The sequence below is a fragment of the Apium graveolens genome, chromosome 3, assembly GCF_009905375.1.
Source record: "Apium graveolens cultivar Ventura chromosome 3, ASM990537v1, whole genome shotgun sequence".
In the NCBI taxonomy this organism is placed as follows: Eukaryota; Viridiplantae; Streptophyta; class Magnoliopsida; order Apiales; family Apiaceae; genus Apium; species Apium graveolens.
In genome coordinates, this window is record NC_133649.1 from 210,792,294 (window position 1) to 210,815,573 (window position 23,280).

Sequence of the window (23,280 nt, forward strand, 5' to 3'; positions counted from 1 at the left end):
GTCTTGTGCCATGAGACACAGTGGTTCGTGCAAAAAGAATGTGCAATATTTCAAGTATGGGCATAAGGGTCATTATGTATCGGAATGTAATCCAGAAAATCCAGGAGTTACGTGTGACAATTGTGGAAAAGTTGGGCATATTGCAAGGATTTGTAGAACGGTTACTCATGATACTACATTCCAAGGGCCAACATCCAACACAACTAGAGGCAGAACTTTCAAAAGGACCAAGAGATCAAGCATCTAGAATTTGGACGTAGTTGCAGCTAATCTGACACCCTTCGAGCTAGAAGAGTTCGATGTGATTTTAGGTCCAGCTGGTTGTCCTGTAGTATGGAAATGAGTGGTTTTTGGAAGAAGCGAGGTGTAAAGTGTAAATAAGCCAATAGTAAGGTAAGTTTCTGGATGCATAAGCAATATGATAAGTTTTTCCAATCATGCGAGGAAAGGAGTAATAAGCTAAGGATATAAGATAGATCTACCATGGGTAAAGGTGCGAAGAAGAAAATACTTAATCTGGAGGAAGTTTGAGTAATAAATAAATTCCCTGGAGTCTCTCAGGAGACCAGTGGAATGAAATAATTAATTCAATAATTGTAAAAGTTATTGAAAAGGGAAGTGAGCATACCAGATATGGTCCCTTGGGGTACACCAGTGATGTTGTTGGAGAAGAAGGATGAAATTATAAGATTATGTACTGATTGTCGGGAATTTAACAAAACAAGGAATAAGAATAAGTAAACCCTATTAAGAATTGATTACTTATGTGACTTAATTCAGGAAATGTGTTATTTCTCGGGGATTGACTTGAGATCCATCCTGAGGATATATCAATGATTGCGATTATAATAAGTTAAGAGCATTGCAAGTTCTGGTGATATTATATGGAGCAACAAGTGTATGCGTCGTCTCTAAGAATTTAAAGAATATGGTGTATGAAGGGTACTTAGATAAGCAAATTGTTTTTATTGATAACATCAAGGCAGAAAAATCAATTAAATTTATGGCTGCATTACAACTTGCAAAAATATCTGAAATAATTCAAGAATAATTAAGCATACCTAACTCACTTACCAACCTTGAAAATGTGGATTCATCCAGTGGCTTGGTAAATATATCTGCAAGCTGTTTTTCACTTGGAACAAAATGTAGTTCCATATTACCATTCATTACATGTTCCCTAATGAAATGGTACTTGATGTAAATGTGCTTTGTTCTTGAATGTTGTACTGGATTCTCAGTAATGGCAATTGCACTTGTGTTATCACAGAAAATAGAAATTCTTTTCACTTGCAGACCATAGTCTAGCAATTGGTTTTTCATCCAAAAAATCTGTGCACAGCAACTGCCAGCAACAATATATTCAGCTTCTGCTGTAGAAGTAGAAACTGAATTTTGCTTTTTACTGAACCAGGACACTAGCTTGTTTACTAGAAATTGACAGGTTCCTGTTGTACTTTTTCTATCAATTCTACAACCTGCATAATCTGCATCTGAATAACTAGTTAGATCAAAACCAGAATCTCTAGGGTACTAAATGCCAAGTTTTGGTGTACCTTTGAGATATCTGAAAATTCTCTTAATAGCAATTAAGTGAGATTTTCTAGGATCAACATGAAATACACAAAGACATATAGCAAATATTATATCTGGCTTACTAGCTGTTAAGTATAGAAGTGAGCCAACCATGCCTCTATAACTTGAAATATCCACAGACTTTTCAGTAGTGTTTAATTCAAGTTTAGTTGTAGTGGTCATGGGAGTTTTTACAAATGTGCAATCCATTGATTCAAACTTCTTTAAAAGATCATGAATGTATTTAGTTTGACTAATGAATATTCCATCACTAACTTTCTTAACTTGTAAACCAAGAAAGTAAGTTAGTTCTCCCATCATGCTCATTCCATATTTACTTTGCATCAATTTGGCAAACTTTTTACAAAGTTTTTCATCTGTGGAGCAAAAAATAATGTCATCTACATAAATTTGAACAAGTATGCTAGAGCCATTAACATTTCTAAAGAATAAAGTTTTGTCTACAGTACCTCTAGTGAAGTGATTCTTTAAAAGAAACTTTGACAAAGTGTCATACCAGGCTTTAGGTGCTTACTTCAATCCATAGAGTGCTTTCAAAAGATAGTAGACATGATTTGGGAAATTTAGATCTTCAAAACCAGGAGGCTGACTGACATAGACTTCCTCCTCCAAATCTCCATTTAGAAAAGCACTCTTGACATCTATTTGATAGACCTAGAAATTGGCATGGGCTGCATAGGCTAAGAAATTTCTGATGGCTTCAAGTCTTGCAACAGGAGCAAAGGTTTCATCAAAATCAATTTCTTCTTGTTGATAATAGCCCTTAGCAACCAATCTAGCTTTGTTCCTGACCACTATGCTATTTTCATCCATCTTGTTTCTGAATACCCATCTGGTGTCAATTGGATTCTTTCCTTTAGGCTTGGGTACCAGCTTCCATACTTTATTCCTTTCAAATTGGTTTAGCTCCTCCTGCATAGCTAAAATCCAATCAGGATCCAACAAAGCTTCTTCTACCTTCTTTGGCTCTTCCTTAGATAAGAAGCTGCTATATAGATATTTTTCTTGAGTTGCTCTCCTTGTTTGAACTCTAGAAGATTCATCACCAATGATAAGCTCAAAGGGGTGATCCTTTGTCCATTTTCTTTGTTGAGGTAGAGTAGCTCTAGATAAAGAGGCCTCATTATTGTCTTGATGTGTGACTGAGTTTTGATTATGAGAAACTCCCCCTGAGGTAGTGAGTCTTTGATTTGAGAAAGGGGAACTTTCTGTGAGTGATCTACCTTGACTTTCAGCTTCTCTCAATGACCCGACGGATAAAACACTTTGAGTTCCGACGGATGAGGCTGATTGTCTCCCGATGGATGATGCGGATTGTCTCCCGACGGATGAAGCATTTTGTAACTCGATGGATGTTGAGTTATTAGCTTCATTAGTTGTAGATTTTTCTGCACTATCTTAGTTGTAGTTTCTTGATCATTTTTATCATCACTGTGATCACTAACCATCTCCACATTGTCAAATTTGAGGTTCTCATGGAAATTTCCATCTTGCAGTCCTTTAATCTTTTTATCATCAAACACAACATGTATTGATTCCACAAAAATGTTTGTTCTTAGATTGTAGACTCTATATGCTTTTCCCACAGCATATCCAACAAAAATTTCTTCATCTACTTTAACATCAAACTTCCCATATTGATCAGTTTGATTCTTCAAGATATAACATTTGCATCCAAAGACATGAAGAAAATTTAGAGTTGGTTTCCTGTTTTTGAACAATTGGTAGGGAGTCATGCATTTTTCTTGATTAATCAAAGAAATATTCTAAGTGTAGCATGCAGTATTTACAGCTTCAGCCCAGAAGTATGCCGGTAACTTTGATTCTTCAAGCATTATCCTTGCAGCTTCAATAAGTGATCTGTTCTTTCTTTCTACTACTCCATTTTATTGTGGAGTTCTTGCTGCTGAAAACTCATGCATAATCCCATTCTCTTCACAAAATGCTCTCATAACAGAATTCTTGAACTCGGTTCCATTGTCACTCCTGATTCTTCTAACTTTGAAATCAGGATGATTGTTGACTTGCCTTATGTGATTGATGATAATTTCACTAGCCTCATCTTTAGACTTTAGGAAATATGTCCAAGAGAACTTTGAGAAATCTTCCACAATTACTAGGCAAAATCTTTTCCTTGAGATGGACAACACATTGACTGGTCAAAACAAATCCATGTGTAGTAATTATAAAGGTTCTTCAATTGTTGAATCAAGCTTCTTTCTGAATGATGCTTTGATTTGCTTTCCTTTCTGACAAGCATCACACAATCCATCCTTAGAAAACTCCGCTTGAGGAATACCTCTAATCAGTTCTTTCTTGACAAGCTCATTCATGGTCTTGAAGTTTAGATGGGACAGCTTCTTGTGCCACAGCCAACTTTCATCTTGACTTGCTTTGCTGAGAAGGCAAGTGACAGATTCTGCATTTGATGAGTTGAAGTCAGCTGATACATATTTCTGTTTCTCACTCCAGTGATAACCACTTTGTTGCTCCTCTTGTTTGTCACAACATAGGCTTCTGAATTGAAGGTTACTGAATTGTCCTTGTCACAAAGCTGGCTGATACTCAGCAAATTATGCTTGAGACCATCCACTAAGGCAACCTCCTCAATGATGACATTGTCTTTAGAAATCAAGCCATATCCCACAGTATAATCCTTGCTGTCATCTCCAAAAGTAATACTTGGTCCAGCTTTCTCCTTGACCTCTGTGAGCAGGGTATAATATCCAGTCATGTGTCTTGAACAACCACTATCCATGTACCACAGATTCTTTTTGTTTCCCTGCACACATCAAAACCAAATCAAGTTGATTTTGGTACCCAAGTTTCCTTAGGTCCTGCCTTGTTAGCTTTCTTCTTTTGTTTCTTAGGTTTTATCTCATTTGACTAGGGGATATCAGATTCATCCTTAGTTATCTGAGTTGGACCTTTGAAACCAGTCATTAAAATAGAATTATCATGCACATTTTGATTAACAGGAAATGGCATGCTATTTGCAAACATGTTATTCCAGTAGGGCATGCTAAATGGCATTTGAGGCATACTAAATACAGCATAATAAGGATTAGGTGCAAATGGCATATTAGCAAATCTTGCATTCATATTCTGTGGAGATATAGCATTCATAGGCATAGGAGGCATAACACTCATGTTGGGAAAAGAAGGAGGTACAGTCATGGGAGTAGGCATGACAATTTTGCAATTAACAGACTGATGATTAACACTACCATACTTAACATAGATTTTTCTAGGAGCATATTTATTAGGTGTGTAGTTGTTATGTATGTTAATTCCTACTTTCCCATTTTTATTGTTTTTCTTTTTAGCCTCTATTTTAACCTCAATCTTTTCTAATCTTTCATTCAATTATTTGATGGACAGATGACCAACAGTCACTTTCTTCTCCTTCTTCATTTGACTTGATTCTCCTGAAATAAAGTTTTTGGAAACTGATCCATATTTTTCATTTAACTTGGCAAGTTTGGCTTAACTCACAGGTTTTCTCACAGCCGACGGATGACTCTCATCATCCGTCGAGTCTACATCTGTTAGCAATCCTACCAAATTGGATTCCAGCTTCTCTTTACTTTTCTTCCAAGCTGCATCACAGAAGGACTCAATACCTTGAACTTTGGTGATTTGAGCATGGACATCTCTAGATGATTTCCATGCCTTAATCACCTCATGTTCTCATTCAAGTTACTTCTTCAAAATCTCTTCTTTCTTCAAGGACTCAGTTAATTCATCCTTAGCAATCTTACATTCTATTCTCAATTTTTCAAATTCAATAAACTGAGACTCTAGCACATTATTCCTCTCACTTAAAAACAAATTATTTTCTTTGATTTTAGCATTTTCCTTAGTGAGGGACTTAAATGTAACACGCAAATGATATAATTCTATAGATATGTCATTTATTGCATCATTACACCCAGCTTTAGATAAATGTGCAAGGTTAGTGGTGATTACCTGATTACTTGAAGAACTTGTCTCTATTTCATCAAACTTGGCCATTAGGGCTAGATTGACATAGCTGACATCTTCATCCTCATCCAGACCATCTGCTGCCCAGTCATTTTCTTGTATAATAAAAGCCCATTCCTTTTTTAAAGCAACTTAAAATACTTCTGTTTATAATCCACAGGCTCAAACTTCTTCTTGCTGGAATCTGACTTTCTACACTCACTGGCAAAGTGCCCTGCCAAACCATATTTGAAACATTTGAATTTTGATTTATCCACCATGTTTCTATTTGTCTTAGCTGCTCCAAAGTTCTTCTTGAACTTGAGCTTGGCAAATCTTCTAGAAAGAAATGCAAGATGTTCATCAATATCATCCATATCATCTTGGCTCAAAGAATCTTCATTTTCTGCTACCAGCCCCTTGCCTTTGTTTTCACAGACCTTTGAAGTAGACTCAACAACTTCTATCTTCATCTCCTTCTATTTTCTAACTCAGCAACCAGTGTAATGGACCCTCCTTTCTTCCTCCCTTTCTCCATTCTTTCATCTTGCTCGATTTCAAGCTCATAAGTCTTTAGAATGCCATACAGTCTCTCTAGTGTAAACTTCTTGTATTCTTGTGAATTTCTCAATGAGACTGTCATTGGTTTCCATTCTTTTGAAAGGGATCTCAGGAATTCGAGGTTAGAATCTTTGGTTTGGTAGACTCTTCCATGTAGCTTCAGAGCATTTAGTAGCTTTTGAAATCTACTAAAGATATCAGTGAGAGTTTCACCTTCTTCACAGTGGAAATCCTCGTATTGCTGAATTAGTAACTACATCTTATTTTCTCTAACTTGTTTAGTGCCATCTTAAATTATTTGAATGGTATCCCAAACTTTTTTGGTTGTCTTGTAGTTAATGATGTTATCAAACATGTCACCATCAACTTCATTGAACAGAATATTCATGGCCTTCTTGTCTTTCCTGACTTGTTCAATATCAGGATCTGACAATTCATGCCTTGGCTTGGGAACTGATGGCTCATTTCCAGTTGCAGTTCTCATTGGTACATGAGGACCTCTCTCTATGCAATCCACATAGGCATCATCTTGAGAAAGTAAATGAAGATGCATCTTTACCTTCCAGTGATGGTAATTATTTTTGTCCAGAAAAGGAATCTTGACTCCAACATCCTTCTTGTTCATCTTGTCATTTGTTGTGATCTTTAAACTCTTTGTGCTTCAAGAGCTTACTCTGATACCAATTGTTAGTCCCTAACAATGCAGCAAGAATTACAGAAGGGGGGTTGAATGTAATTCTAGTAAAAAATTTCTTGAACTATAAAATGTTCTAATTCAAACTATATATATAAGTGTTTTGATTTGCAAGGTGCGGAATCACAAGTTAAATAAATCAAAAACACAAAGTAATAAAAACACAAGTCTTTAAAACTTTATGGTGGATTTTAAAGTATCCACCAGATATATATATATATATATCGAATTAAGAACTCTTTGAAGAACAAATTGTCTCACAACTGCTTTACAAGTGAACAAACAAACTACAGAGAAATTCTTAACAGTTACAGCTTTTTCTATTTCTCTTCCAAATGTGTTTGCTTAGTTATTTGTTCTACTAGCTACACTTGGTTTATATACCACCAAGTTTACATGGTAATAAGACAGGATAATAAAACAAAACTATCAAGTCAAACTCCATGCTGCTTCACTACTCTATTCCTGCATCTTTGAAAATCTTCTTAAATTGCATGGAAATGGTAATGCTTCTTTGTTCTTCATTTCCTGTTAAACAGGCTGCCACATTCCTTTTGCAAGCACCCAAGGCGTGTGACTGTGTTGTCACTGTCAACAGATGTTTGAATTGATCATCCGTCGGGTACATGCTTGTTATCCGTCGGGTTGCCTTGTTGATCATTCGTCGGGTAGCTTTGTTAATCATCCATCGTGTAGCCATTTATCACTTGACTCCATTTCATTTGTGCAGAATTACAAGACATCTTATATTTACATTTAATCAACCTATTCAACACATCTACTAGCAGTCTCCATGACTCATAAGCTACTACAGAAACTATACAAAGTTGTTTGCAGAAATGTGCTACATGACTTATTGTTACATAAGCTACTCACCCGATGGATATCAATTAGTCATCCGTCGGGACTATATTGAATCATCCATCGGGACTATAATTGATCATCCGTCGGGTGCTACAAAATTCACTAAATTAAATCTACTAAGGTGTTTTGTTAATGTAATCATCAAGTTCACAACATATTCCTAACAATAACTCATCCCTAAAGTCGGGATTGATTGAGATATGAATAAAGGGATGATGAGATTTGATGCCCCTTAAGCTCTGTATGTCGAGGGGGGCAGAAGCTTAATAGTAGATGAGATTTCTTGGGTAGTTCCAACAGGGGTTTCACCAGCTTCGTTGTTTCTTCGCGTGCTTACAATGATTGATATCTTTTTCCCACAGACGGCTCCAAATGTTATGGGGAGAAAATTAGGGTATCTTTAATTGCCAGGGTTTGTGAGATCAAAGCTCTATTTGACTGCTGTCGTGTTTCGTGACTCAAATATGTCTTCACAAGATTCCTATGTACCTTTCTATATGCCAAGGATTAAGTCAAAAAAGTTAGTTCTAATTTGCGGGGTGAGACCCCTTTATATAGATGTGGTTAACCCTGAATTAGGTTGGGTTTGGAGACTTTATGGAGAAGTCTCAGACTTAGATTAGACTTTGGAGTCCTATAATGCATGAAGTTAATTCCCTATCCATTGAGGTTTCATGGAGATCAATTCCCAAGGAATTATATCCTTTATAGAATACTATTTGTAGGTGTTATTCTACCCTTATTTATTAATTAAGAAATAAATAAATAGTTTGGGTTCTGGCCCTCACTAATTGGGCTTCTCTTTCAGACAGAATCATGTCTAATTAATGTGATATCAATTATGCAATTAGGGTTATTTTAAATCCCTATCAATAGTATATGGGGCTTTGTGTTCCGTTGTCATCCCTGATTAATGTTGCAGAGATGACCATTGGTCCGACAGAAATATAAAGAGACAAAGGCTCTCTGGGCTCAGCTTTAAATGAGATTTGAAGGTTTATAAAATGTTTTTTTTACTTTTTCAAATGCCATGTTGTATTCCTGGGTCCAATGTATAAGTTTTTAGTTTCTAGCCCCCTTGACTAACTCGAAAATTGGAAGACACCGTTCTGCAAGTTTTGGGATAAACCTACGAAGTGCTACAAGACATCCTGATAGTTTTTGAATATCTTTCTGAGTATGTGGTACCTTCAACTCTATGATGTCATTAATCTTCTCTGGGTTAGCTACGATTTCTCTCTCGCTAACAAGGAAACTTAGAAATTTTACTGCGAAGACTCCAAATACGCACTTATCCGGGTTCAATTTCATATTATATTTCCTCGAGTTATCAAAACATTCCTTAAGGTCTTTGATGTTATCCGGGACTTTTGTAGACTTTAAGATCATATCATCAACATCTGACTGCATATTCTTCCCGCGCCGACTTTTGAAGATGGCTTCATCATTTTCTGGTGTGTTGCCTAGCGTTGAAGAGCCAGAATGACATCATGATGAAGGTTTTATTGGCTATGTATTTTGGGCCTATGTTCACTTAGTTGTACTCGGAGAAGGCATTCACGAAGCTAAGCATTACATAGCCCGCAGTTGCATCGATTAGTTGGTCGATATTCGAGAGTGGGTAAGAATCCTTCGAGCATGTAGAGTTTAGACTTTTATAGTCAACACACATTCTTCACTTGCCATTTAGTTTTTTGACCAAGACTACATTACCTAACCAATCTGGATAATTTTTCGTCGATGGCTTGATGTAGTTCTGGGGTAAAGTTTCTTCTCTTCTGCTTAATTAGCCTTTGCATCAAGGTTGTACATCGTTACAGATTCATCAATCCCGGGCATATCTTTCGGTCTCCAAGTAAATACCTTTGCATATTTTTTGAGTAACTCAATTAACTCTTTGTGAAAAGTAGATTATTGACCTTTGCCAATTTTTAATTTACGGGTGGGGTGCCCGGGGTCAAACTCAACCTCAATAGTTTGGGCAGCAGGTTCCACTTTGATTTTCACTTTTTTTAATGAACTTTTGAATCTAGGCATCTGCATTAGTTACACAATATCCCGAATCTTTAATGACGTTCACATCTAATTTAGCTCTCTTGCTTAGGTGTTTCTTGTACTTCTTTTTACATTGACCCTTGGGCAAGGACATAGTTTTTTCCCGTTCTCGGGCTCCGTTCAGCCATGATCAAGGCATATCGATAACACCTTCCATCCATCTCTCTATCCACTTTGATTTCTCCGGGGTGGGGAAATTAACCTTTAGGCGGATTGTTGAGGGGATGGCCGAAATTATGTGATGGCGAGTCTTCCCAAAATCATGTTATAGGACGATGAAGCACTTATTATATAGAATTTCATAATACGGGAAACTTGTTACGGGGAAGTTCCGAAGATAATATGCAGATAGATTATGCCCCGAATGCGGATCATTGTGTTCCCGAAGCCGTAAAATGGATCTTTGAGGCAAGGAACCATACGCAAGTGGCTCAACTTCATTATGTTGAGTGTTGTTCAAAAAATATGTTTGTTGATGACGCATTGTCAGCTAGAATCCTTTTTACTTCGTTCTCCACCACATCCAAGGTGACCACTAAGGCCTCGTTGTGTTCAGGGTCGAGTCATTCATAGTCTGAATAAGAGAAGTAGATCGGTTCATCTCGGTATGGCATTGTCATTATAATTTTTCCATCCATGTCTGGACTTCGAGGTGGAGACCTCGGTCCCCCTAGAACGACATTAACCATATGTTTGCTTACATTAGGAGTTTGTCTCTGTCATTGGGTTTTCTTGGAACATACTATGTTATGTTACCCTTCTTGATCTGGTCTTCAATAAACATTTTGAAAGAGAAAAAAAATCAGTTATATGACCGTGATTTTCGTGGTATCCGTAATGTTTGTCTCTTTCCCGGTTCCGGGAGGTGCGAGTAGGGGTTTCAGAGGATAGTTGAAAGGCTTTTCCATTACCTCCTTTAGAATATTAGCTCGTGGATGGAGGCGTCCATTCGGCCTTTAGCTTGGGCTCTCTTTTGGGTCTTGATCTTCTTTCACTCTTGTCAGTTTCTGTATAATTATTACAGGGTGGGGTTCCCTGGGAACGTTGGATATAATTAAACTGTCTATATATCCTGAATCTCTTGTCTTTTTTGTAAAATGACCTACTCTTCGGGGAGTCAACATCATCATTGATTCTTCGATTCATCTTCATGGATTTGGGAAAGTCATTTCTTTGATGAATTTCGAAGCTAGTGCAAATGTTGATGCAAGGCTTTGGGGTTCTCTGTGGGTTAGACCATTTACGTAGCCCTTATAGGAGACCGGGTGTAGGTTTCTCCAAACGATATTAACAACCCTTTTTTCTTCTAGATTAGACAGCTGATTGGCGGCCTCCTGAAATCTTTTGATGAGTTCAGGGAGTGTTTTCTTGGTCCTTTGTTGAATGGTTCTAAGTGGAACATATGTATCTCGTTCATGTGGTTGGCCCATAATATTTTCATAAAAATCTCTCAAAAATATTTCCAGGAGTCTACACTTTAGGACGGAATTCTGCTGAACCATTTTTGAGCTCCTCCTTTAAGTGTGGACGCGAAGAAGCGGCATCTTGTCAGACCATTATTATAGTAAATGTTCGAGATTCGCTTGAAGTAGTTGAGATGTTCCTCTGGATCGGCCAAGCCATCAAAGGAGTCGAAATTAAAATGCTTGAGGCCTTCTTCATGGGATATGGATTCCAGCTTTCTGGTGAAGGGAGTGGTAGCTGCCTCGACCTCTATATAGCTTTCTACTTTCCTTTTTAAGACATAGAGTACCCGGGGCATTTGCTCTTATTTTGACTCTCTTTCGGGCTCAGAGACAAATGAATGGACTAGTATCTTTTGAGCCCTTTTCAGTATTTTTTTCTCTTCTTCCAAGATTCATTTTTTAATTGCAGCCTTAGCCTTGGCTTCTTCTTCCTTTTCAATTCTATCTTGGAGTTGTCTCCTTCGAATATCCTCTTAGGTATCTTCTGTTGGACTTTTTAGGTTTTTGGTGATCCGTTCAAGTGCATATCCTCAAGTCTCTCCGGAGTGTTCTTCTTAGTTTATAGGTTCGAGCTCGGGATCCGGGTGATTCTTTTCTTTCCACAGGCTTATTGCCACCTGGATCTGTTTTGGAGTCATATTTCTCCATGGATTCTGTCGGGTTCTATTTGCTTATGAGCAATTTTGTCAATGAGGAATCTTTGGTCACATGGTTGGAGAGTTTGAGAAGAGGTATAGGTTATAAGGTGCCCATGCTCTGTTTCATCTATAAAGGCGTCCCTGTTCAGGGCAGTAGGGCATCCATGTTCAGGGCATTAGTGGCCAGAACAGTATGGGAAATAACCCATCTGTTCTTTTTCATCATCATTTTCACAATTTCAGTCAAATGAGATGTTAGGTTCTGGTCTCCTAGACGGAGACGAGCGGATGAAAACAATGCCACCATAGAACGGAGGTTCGACACCTCCTTCTAGCGCCAATGATAACTCCAAATCTTCCCCGGACTCCTTTCTTCTTCCGATCCGATTTCAGACTCCATAATGCAGGTGTATGGGTGATTAGTGGTTTAGCTGTAAGTCAGGCTCCTGCAAAAAATCTGTAGGGGGTGGCGTTCCCGCGGCGATCCGACGTGTGAATGAGATAGGGTTTCGGAGAAGAAGGGTAGAATATGAATGACTGAAATATATGTGGTGTGTGTATAGGTGTGCAAGTGAGTAAATGTTTAACCCTTAAAATACCTTTTAGGAAGCCTTTTATAGGCTTTCAATTAGGATTTTGGGGTTGGTACCTTTAATCCCCGCCGTTGGAGTGTCCTGAAGATAATGCACCTGGACGTCCCGGATGGGGACACGTGTCCGGGAGCTTTGTGTCGCTGGAGTTTGCCTGAAGGTGGTTGGCGTGTGCTGGAGTGTGGGAACCAGTAGAATGCATTATGTGTGACAAAATTTAAGGAATATACCTCGTACTCACAAACCAATGATTAGGGGGAATATTCCAATATGACAGAATGTCCTGGGGTCCACCATCTCCTTAGAGTCTGCCACGTCCCCTGGGTCCATCGTCCGCCTGGGGTCCCTAATGGACATGGATTCATTCTTCTTGGGCTTCTGGGTTATCTATGGGCCTATTTATATTTTGGCCAATCAAATATATCGAAACATTATTTTAAAATATTGTGGATCGGTTCGACTCATTACATAAACTTAGTTTGGTTGAAAAATTGAACCAAACTCATCGAATGTTTAGCCCAAAATAGTTTTCGGTTTAGTTCGATTTTTATATATTCGGGAGATTTATTATTAGACTACTAGTATATAACCTATACGATACATGGCTTTTTTATCTAGATAATAATTTTAAATATAATTTTAATAAATTGCTGCTGGGAATTAAAACTTAGACTCCTTAAATAAATTTTTTAGAATTATATATAACGCTTCTCATCAATTTGATATAAAATACGTAACAGCTCTGAATTGAATGACCAGTGTACCAACAACCATTTTTTTTTTATTTAATCTTTAATATAATAGTGTAGATAGTATAGATGTAATTATTTATAAAATATATAAATTTTAATTATTTAAGAAAAGAATAAGAAGGGGATTCCGGAAGATTTAATAGAACGTTATATATATTATTATTAAATACGAGAATAAACATCATATTTTAAGAAGATTCAATAGCAGATTATGTATTATTAAATATTGAAAGAATATTTTATCGAGGTATTGGCCCCAAATATCACTTTTTGGGGGTAAAATGACCCTAAATGTCACTTTAGAAAAAGTTAGCCCCAAATATCACTTAAAAACAAGGTACCGGGTAACGTTTTTTATATTAAACAAAAGCGCAGTTGTATTTTGCATTTTTAATTTTTTTTTTTTGTAAAACTGAAAACGTAAGCCTAGATCCTAGAAACCAAACTCTAATTATTAAGCACTTTTAATATTTTAAACTTGACCAGTTCTCAATTTGGGTTTTAAAAATATTAATATATATATAATATGAACAAAATACCCCTTAAAATATCATTTTAAGCTTATAACCATACATTATCTAGCCTTTTGAATTAAAAAAAATAAAAAAAAAAACTAAAAAAACTGTGACAAATGCTAATTCACCTAGCATTCACGTGAAAAACCAATATTCAGCTTGCATTTTTGCCCCCAACATTAATTCAAGAGATTAAATTAAGGTTTAGGTTCTAGGGTCAGGCCCTAGACCCTAAATCCTAAACCATAAATCTTTATGTAATGTTATTTATTTATTTTTTAATATTTCTAAAACCCAAAAAGGTATTGATAAATCCTAAAATGCTAAAATTGTTAAATTAGGGTCCACTTTTTAATATATCAGGTTTCACCAATTCTCAATTTGTGTTTTTAAAATATTAAAAATATTTATAGATATGAATAAAATACGAACAAAACACCCTATAATAACGTGTTACGCTTGTAAACATAATATTATTTAGTATTTTTGATAAAAAATAAATTAAAAAAAAACGGGAGTATAATTTGCGTTTTTATATGAAATCGAAAAGAAGACCATGTTTTTCCATGAAAACATAAATTCAACTTGCGCTTTGAAATTACCAAAAAAAAGTATAAAAAAATAAAATGGGAGACGCATCTCCGTTTTTGCTTTATAGAAAAACGACACAAACATCTGTTATTTTGAAGTGATATTTTGGGGTCATCTTCTTAAAATTAATGACATTGAGAGTCATTCTTCCCGAATAATGACATTTGGGGAAGAACTAACAACCAATTTTTTAATATTTTTTCTTTAATATAATAGTGTAGATAGTATAGATGTAATTATTTATAAAATATATAAAGGAAAATGTTAGAGATCCCAAATTTTTACACCAAAAATTTTTCCAAATCTGATGTGTCATATGAATATTTGGCAACTTTCCTAATAATAATATGAGACCCTAGGTGCATTTATATCTGCCCACGAATTAAAATCAGGCATGTGTTAGCCACGTTATTTGGTAAATTTTTTGGGAAAATTATTTGGGATATCTAGCACTACTCATATATAAATTTTATTTTATTTGTATAAAAAAGAATAAGAAGGGGATCCGGAAGATTTAATAGCAGATTATATATATTATTATTAAATACGAGAATGAATAGCAGATTTTAAGAAGATTTAATAGCAGATTATGTATTATTAAATATTGAAAGAAGATTTTATTGAAGATATTGAAAGAAGATTTTATTGAAGATATTATATTGAAGATATTATACCATTAGATTTGGAAAATTGTGAGAGGAAAGATGCAGAAATCCGTAAATTTACTAGACTGCCCTTAAAATGTACGTTTCTCAATTGAATCGGTGGACCTTATTGCCCCTGACACATTGACCCTTGATACATAGTACTACTATTACTAGTATAAGTATAGACCGAAGGCATGCATTTGAAGCATCAAATAAAAAAGTTGGCAGTTTTAGTTTTGACAGCTGCAAGCCTTTTTTCCTCCGCCGCTAAAAAACAAACTCACCACCCTCAGCCCTTGAGTCTCATTTCGATCCCCAATTCTCTTCGCACTCCTTTTAATCCCCAATTCTGCTCTCTTCTCGACCCGACTCAACTCGTTTCATTTCAATCGGGATTTTCTGATATCTTCTCTAGCTCATTTGAATATCTTTTTCTCTCTCTGATGAAAAAATGGACCAGGACATGGTTTCTTGTCAAGTCAGTTGCAACAAATGCAATTAAGTTTTCACGGTTAGCCGATCTGTATCAAAGTTTGTTTGCTGTAGGTGGGCGCAAAAGGTATCAGGCGAGGACATTGCTTCTTGCTTCTTTATACACATTTTTTATTGATAGTTTTTTCACAGTGTTTTTTAGTTGTGCTAGGGCTTTTTAGGTATCTGTACTTATTATGTAAGTTTTTGTCAAATGATTAGGTTCCTGCAGGCGGTGATTTTGTTGCGCAGCCGTCAAATCCTACTCCTCGCAAGGAAGAAACCAGTGACGAGGTTGTTTCTCTATCTTCATTTCTATATCTAATTAGGGTTTATTGTCCTTACCGTGTATTCTGATTGTGCTTGTACTTTTCGCACATTATCTATGCCTACTTTAATTTATGTAAAATAATCTATGGAAGATATTTGTGAATACCTTTATCGGGCATTTTAATGTAGTTTTTTTCTTGTTAATGATAAATTTATCAATTATATGAGAAGAAACCCTAGGGTTTAATAGCTTAAATTACTTTGTCTTATAAATGTGTATTAATAGTCCCCATTCTAGAAAAGCTTTGACTTGTTAGCTTAGTTAACTAATTATACCTGATTCAAATTATACCGATATAACCAAATTGATAGTATATTAATTATCATACACTTGAGTCCTTTTTTTCGGAATTTGACTAGTATAGAACATTTATGTCAATTACAAAAATGTAAATAAGTATTGTTTAGGTACAACAATGAGCAACAGTTTTTATTCATCGTTTTGTTTAGTGATCTGTGTTTTGTGTCAAAATTTCAGGTAGATGTCGAGGTGGAGCAGGAAGAAGATTGTGGTGATGTGGTGGGAGAAACTTTTACAGATTATGTATGTGCATATTAATCCTCACTACAAAAAAAACGGCTAAATACAACCGCCCAAAAAACAGTTGTATTTAGTTAAATTCGACCGTTTTCGGTCGTATTTAGCTAAATACGACCGGTTTTTGGACTGGTTGTATTCGCTCGAGTAATATTTAGTAAACCGGTTGTATTTAGTACTAAATACGACCGACTAAATATAACCGGCTAAATACAACCGCTTAAATACGACCGGCTAAATACAACCGCTTCTGGTCAAATTTGATTTTTCACTAAAAATTTGAAAATCCCGCCCAAACTTTTAAATTTTTTGAAAAAATTTAAAAAGTCCGCCAAAAATCAAATTCGACCGGATATGGTGGCAAAGACAATTCTAAATTCGACTACATTCGGTCGAAATAAGGAACACCAAATTCAAAAAAAAAAATACAGAGTCGGAAGCTAGATATTTTCCGAATTCCGATGAGCCTCACAAAAAAGTACATTTTCTGCATCAACCCATTACACAACTTCCTAAAGCCACGGAACAGAGAAAAACCATTATTGAAGTTGAATTAATCGCGGATGAAAAGTGTGTGTATACAGAGGAGAGGCGGTTGCGCGGTGAGAGAAGAAGAGAGGGTGAGGTGAGAGATGAGCCTTTTGTCTCGTTGCGGCCATGTTTCTTCTCTGTATCGCCGCCGCAATCACCACCATCTACTTCCTTTTATTCAATTCCAAACACCCTCAAATCACTGTTAACGTCGTCCAATTCCCCACCTTCACTCTCTCTGACGACGCCGTTAACTTCACCTTCTTCCAGTTCGTCACCGTTACTAACCCTAACCGCGACACCTTCACGCATTACGACAGTTCGTTACAGCTTGATTACTCCGACGATACAGTCGGATTCGTGTTTATTCCGGCTGGGAGGATTTATGCCAGGAGGAGCCAGAGGATGTCGGCGAAGTTTGAGGTAGAGAGGTTTCTGGTGCCGGAGAAGAGGAGAGTGACGGCGACGGTAGGGGATGGAGTTGAGACGAAGGGAGTGTTGGGTTGGGGTGGGGGGTGGGGCTTGTTAAATAATATCTTTTATGTTTATTTATAATTTTGTTTTAAAACATGTGATTTGAACTATTGCATTGTTGATTTAGAAATCGAATTTCGTGCGTTAGATGTAAGTCACACGGATCGCTGACATGGCACTAAATTCAACCGTCATCGATTGTTTTAGGACTGTCAATTTATAAATTCAAACAATATTGGTTGATATTACCCATTTTACGTTATTAAAATTAAAATTACTCATAATTTCTTAGACAAAAAAAATAATACATTATTAATCGTTTTCTTACAAAATATTGTAATTTATTTTAACAACTCGTTATTTAATATTAAAAATGAAATCATAAGTTTGGTTAATTTTATTATAAATATAACTAATAAGAGTGTGTCGTGAAATTTAGGATATTAAGTTTAAATATATCTTATTTGTAAAAGTATTCAATGTCTAATAATTAAAAAAAAATTGAAATTTTGCATATAACATTTTCTTTTTACCATTTTAACATCAGTACGGTTGTATCTTTTTACCATTTTCAATATATGATATGTCTTAACTCCTAAACTAAATAGTAGTATACGATATGTTTTTTGTTAAAATAATCAAAGTCTCACGATTAATTTTTTTTTAAATTTTGCCAAAAACATTTTCGTTTAACCATTTTCACAACTTTACGGTTGGATCATTCATAAATATTTTGAAAAAGGTCAAACTACTAGTTGACTATTAAAATAGCAAACCAAATACATTTAGTGATATGACAAAAAAATTTGAAAAAAATAAATATATTTGGTTTGCTTTTTTAATTGTCAACTAGTAATTTGACCCGTACTTCTAACTAATGTTTAATCCCATATTGATGATTCGATATTTTTAAAAATATTAATGAATGATCCAACCGTACGGATGTCAAAATCTGTATATTTTAGTGATATGACAAAAATTTTAGAAAAAAAATAAATATATTTAGTTTGCCTTTTTAATAGTCAAAGAGTAGTTTGACCAGCACTTCTAACTAGTGTTTAATCCCATATTGATGTTTCGATATTTTTAAAAATATTAATGAATGATTCAACCATACGGATGTCAAGATCTATATATTTTAGTGATATGACATAAATTTTAGAAAAAATAAATATATTTGGTTTGCTTTATTAACAGTCAACTAGTAATTTGACTCGTACTTCTAACTAGTGTTTAATCTCATATTGATGATTCGATATTTTTAAAAATATTAATGAATGATCCAACCATACGGATGTCAAGATCTATATATTTTAGTGATATGACAAAAATTTTAGAAAAAAATAAATATATTTGGTTTGCTTTTTTAAAAGTCAACTAGTAATTTGACAAATATTTATAACTAGTGTTTAATCCCATATTGATGTTTCGATATTTTTAAAAATATTAATGAATGATCCAACCGTACGGATGTCAAAATAGTTAAAATTTAAATATTCTAATTACTTACATTTTTCCGTAAATTTTTTTTTTTTAACAATTTTCATATCTGTATGGTTGTATTATAATTTAAAACAAATACAAAATAAATTGAAACTCTCAAACTATAATTATTAATTGAACGATAAATATCTAACTACCATAATAATCTTTTTTTGCAAGAACTAAAATATAAATTTCGTGTAAATTTTATTCTATATTTTTTTCCAGAAATTTTCCTCCATTTTTAAAAATAATTCTGCCGAAATTGGTTGAATTTTGTATAAAATTCGTTGGCGGGAAAATTCCCTCTATTTTTTGGCAAGGCTAAATTCGACCGAATGCGGTTGAATTTAGGAGCACGGCTAAACTCAACCGTATACGGTTGCATATAAACACGGTTGTATTTATCCGGTTGTAATTAGTAAGGCTAAATTCGACCGAATGCGGTTGAATTTAGGAGCACGCCTAAACTCAACCGTATATAAACACAGTTGTATTTATTCGGTTGTAATTAGTACTAAATTAGACCGCGTAAATACGACCGTATTTAAAAACGACCGCATGCGGTTGTATTTAGTCGCGCCCTTAATTTCAACCAAAAACGGTTGAATTTGATGTCGGTTGTATTTGTGCGGTTGTATTTAGTCTTGTTTTCTTGTAGTGCCTCTATATACTCAAATCATGTTTTGTGCTGTTTTATTAATATACTAGCCTATAATCTGTAGCCTATTTTTTATTAATGAGTAGTGTTAGGTGTATAGAATTTTGTACAAAATATTTGTATATAATGACATGACATTATTTGATGTGGGGTGTTTTAATTGATTTTATTCATTTAATTCACGAGACCCATTCCAATTAAAACATATCACATGTGATTATGTATCACCATTCTTTACATCAAACATTTTTCTTTATTAATATCTATACTCTACTCTAATCGCATGTTTTTAACGGTAGAATAGTTTTTAATAATATATTTTGTCTTAAAATTAATAATATATTAATATAAATTTTCAATAGATGAAAAATAAATTAAAAAATATAATAAGTTATCATAATATATGTTTTTATGATAATTTAATAGATCTAGCAGTTCTTGTTTACGGTAACAAACAACTCTGTAGTACTTTCAGTTTGTGGCATATTTTAAAATTTTATTTAAAACTATGTTTTCGTGCAGCGTCCTCCCAAATTATCTATTGGTCCTCCGCACCCAGATCCTGTTGTAGAAACTGCTTCTCTATCTGCAGTGCAGCCACCTGAACCCATATACAATCTTCTAATTAGGGATGACCTAGAAAGGTCAAAAGCTTTGTCGTGCTTGCAGATTGAGACAATAGTATATGCATCTCAGGTTTCGTCTAGTTACAAAAACTATATGTGTGTGTTTGCTTTCCATGTGTGCTTTATTAACATAATTAAGTTTGCATTGCAGAAACACCTTCAGCACCTTGCAGATGGTACGAGGGCAGGTTTTTTTGTAGGAGATGGAGCAGGCGTGGGAAAAGGACGAACAATTGCAGGATTGTTACTGGAAAATTGGCAGCATGGGAGGAGGAAAGCTTTGTGAGTTCATGATTTTTCCTCTTTTTTTTTCACATTGTGTATGCGCAACAGTAGTTAAGCTTATATTTTCATCATAATTTATTTGTTTTGGTTTGGTTACTTGAATCGTAATAATATCTAGTTCAGACCTAGATGTCATTAGTTCATACATATCCTAATATGAAGCCCTAAGGCCTACATTGATGTTCGTATGTAGGTGGATTTCTATTGGTTCAGACCTAAAATTTGATGCAGAGAGAGACTTGGAGGATGTTGGTGCTAAGTTTATTAAAGGTATTTTCAAGTTAAAATTATTGTAATAGTAAATATCTTTATGACCATCTATATTATTTCCCTTTTATATATCCTCGTTCTTTTCCAGAAGCTGGGCTAATTATTGCTATTTATTTTTTAGTGTTTAACTAATTTAGTGGTTTTAGTAAATGATGAATTTATTGAAAAGCAAATTTAAAGTTTTCACCTCAGGCATGAACCTTTTTCTGTCTTTATCATAATTCTGAAAGTGAAACCATTATATGCGATTTTCTTACATTAATTTTATGTGTAGTGAATGCATTATACAATCTTGCGTATAGGAAGCTTGATTCGAAAACTGTTGGGATCACGAAAGGAGTTATTTTCCTGACTTACAGCACCCTCATAGCCTCTAATCAGAAAGGGCGTTCTCGCTTGAATCAGCTCATAGAGTGGTGTGGGAATGATTATGATGGCCTTATTGTGTTTGATGAGGTACCCAATTTCCTTTAATAAAGATGATTTGTAAGACTTCGGTACTAGTTCAAATTCTGCTCTTATGTATGCATAACTGTTCTACCAAGCTGTTTTTTGCCTATCTTTTACGTCCGGTTGCTAAGTATTAGAAATTATGTTGTAGTGCCACAAAGCCAAAAACTTAGTACCTGAAGCCGGAGGTCATCCAACACGAATGGGTCAAGCAGTTCTTGATATTCAGGTTTAGTCTTCTCAGAATTATATGGTCCTTATTACATAGCTTAATTTAATGCATATTTGCTTTTTCTTTCCTAAATGAATCAAGGATACTTAAAAGGTCTTTTCATTCCTAAATGTTTCTGAAGGATTTCTTTGCAAAATGCATGGTAATTAATATAACAAGCTTCTATTTCACTAAAATCTGTTTTCGCCTTATACCTTTAATCCACTTCGAAGATAGTATAATGGGTACTGCAATAGTATGCTTAGACTGGCTAGCTTCGTCCATCGATCATAGATAGCACTGTATATAGTTACCTGTCGTATTTGTAATATATAATTAATCCATGTCTATCGGCTTTAAGATGGTCGAGAACACCACAAAGATGCATGGTCTTCTGTTTGTGTAGACAATAGTACTGGTACAAGTTTGCCTGATATATATTCTTTTGCATGGTACCTTTTTTTTGTATGAGTTATTTGTTTGCATGAGCACACACAAGTTACCCATTTTCACTTACATTGCTGAATAAAGCTCATTTCCTTAAACTTATTAAGATGATTATCTTGGAATCTCTTGCCCACTGTATCTATTTACTTAACAGGCCAGGCTTCCTGACGCTCGGATTGTGTATTGCTCTGCCACTGGTGCTTCAGAGCCGCGCAATATGGGCTACATGACAAGGCTTGGTCTTTGGGGACGTGGAACATCGTTCATGAACTTGAGTAATTTTCTAGGTACAACTACGGTATACTTAATAGTTACTTTGAACAACATGTTAAAAATTCCCTAGTTCTAGCATGCCTCTCTCACAAATCATTGTAAGATTTTACTTGCACAGAGCTAGTAAGTCGTTTTTTACTTAGTTACATGTTTACATTTTTCCATCAACAACTGTAAGGTCTACTAGCAGTTTATGTAAGATACATATCAAAAAATCATATAAAATACAAGCATTGGCTAATTTCAATATAGTATAAGCTATTTTGTATGTTTATATTTTCCACAATCATATATTATCTAAAATTGTGATAGGATTTTAATGAAATTTCTTATATTTGGTGATTTCGTCCTTGAAGTAATTACAGTTCTGCAATTATTTTGGGTAAGTAGTTAGAATATGTATCAAAATTCTGATTACATTTAGAAAAGTAATTATTTTATATATGATATATATATTACATTTTCAGTAAGACCGGCGTTCTACCGATAACAAATTTACAATCCTGGATTAATAGTATATAGGGTAGATCGATGCTTATATGTTGTTGCAACTAGACAAGTTGATATATCCAACCTCGAAAAAATTGATCCTAAAATATAAGTTCCTACATTCTTTTCTGTATTTTGTAAGTTGGTAATCTATTTTATTTTTTGCTAAAGCGAATTGCTATGTTTATGATTTACCTTTCCTTTTATGTTTAATATTTCATTTATGTTTTCAGGAAACTCTCTAACTTCAGGCCAATGCCCTTGTTTCTCTTCCTTTCTAGATTTTAGGTTATTTTGATGTTTGTCTTATTGAAAATAATCTGCAGGATCACTCGAAAAAGGGGGTGTTGGAGCTTTAGAAATAGTTGCCATGGACTTGAAAGCGAGGTTTTTGGATTTTGCTATACTTTATGATGTATTTATCTATATTTGAATAAATTAAATCACAACTGTACTATCTGTCAATATTTAGGGGGATGTATCTATGCCGTACTTTGAGTTTTAAGGGGGCAGAATTCAATGTGGTTGAAGTTCCATTAGAAGATGATATGATGGTATACTGCAGCTTACTAATTGATAGTTACTGAGTTGGTGCCTTTCTTAGGTACTTAATCAAGTAAACACATTCCCTGCTTTTTAATTTCAGGACATGTATGAAAAAGCAGCAGAGTTCTGGATAGACTTGAGAAAGAAATTGTTGTATGAACTTGCTTTATACACTGAGAAGCCTGAATCTGGTCCGTTATGGTGTGTATACTGGGCATACCATCAGGTAAATGACCTTGATCTCACTTAACAACTTCTTATGTC

The 23,280-nt window shown here is 34.9% G+C and overlaps 1 pseudogene; it reads left to right on the forward strand.

Moving 5' to 3' along the window:
• The window catches only part of LOC141714791 (protein FORGETTER 1-like), a 123,045-nt pseudogene that overhangs the window by 93,627 nt on the left and 6,138 nt on the right, over positions 1-23,280 (forward strand).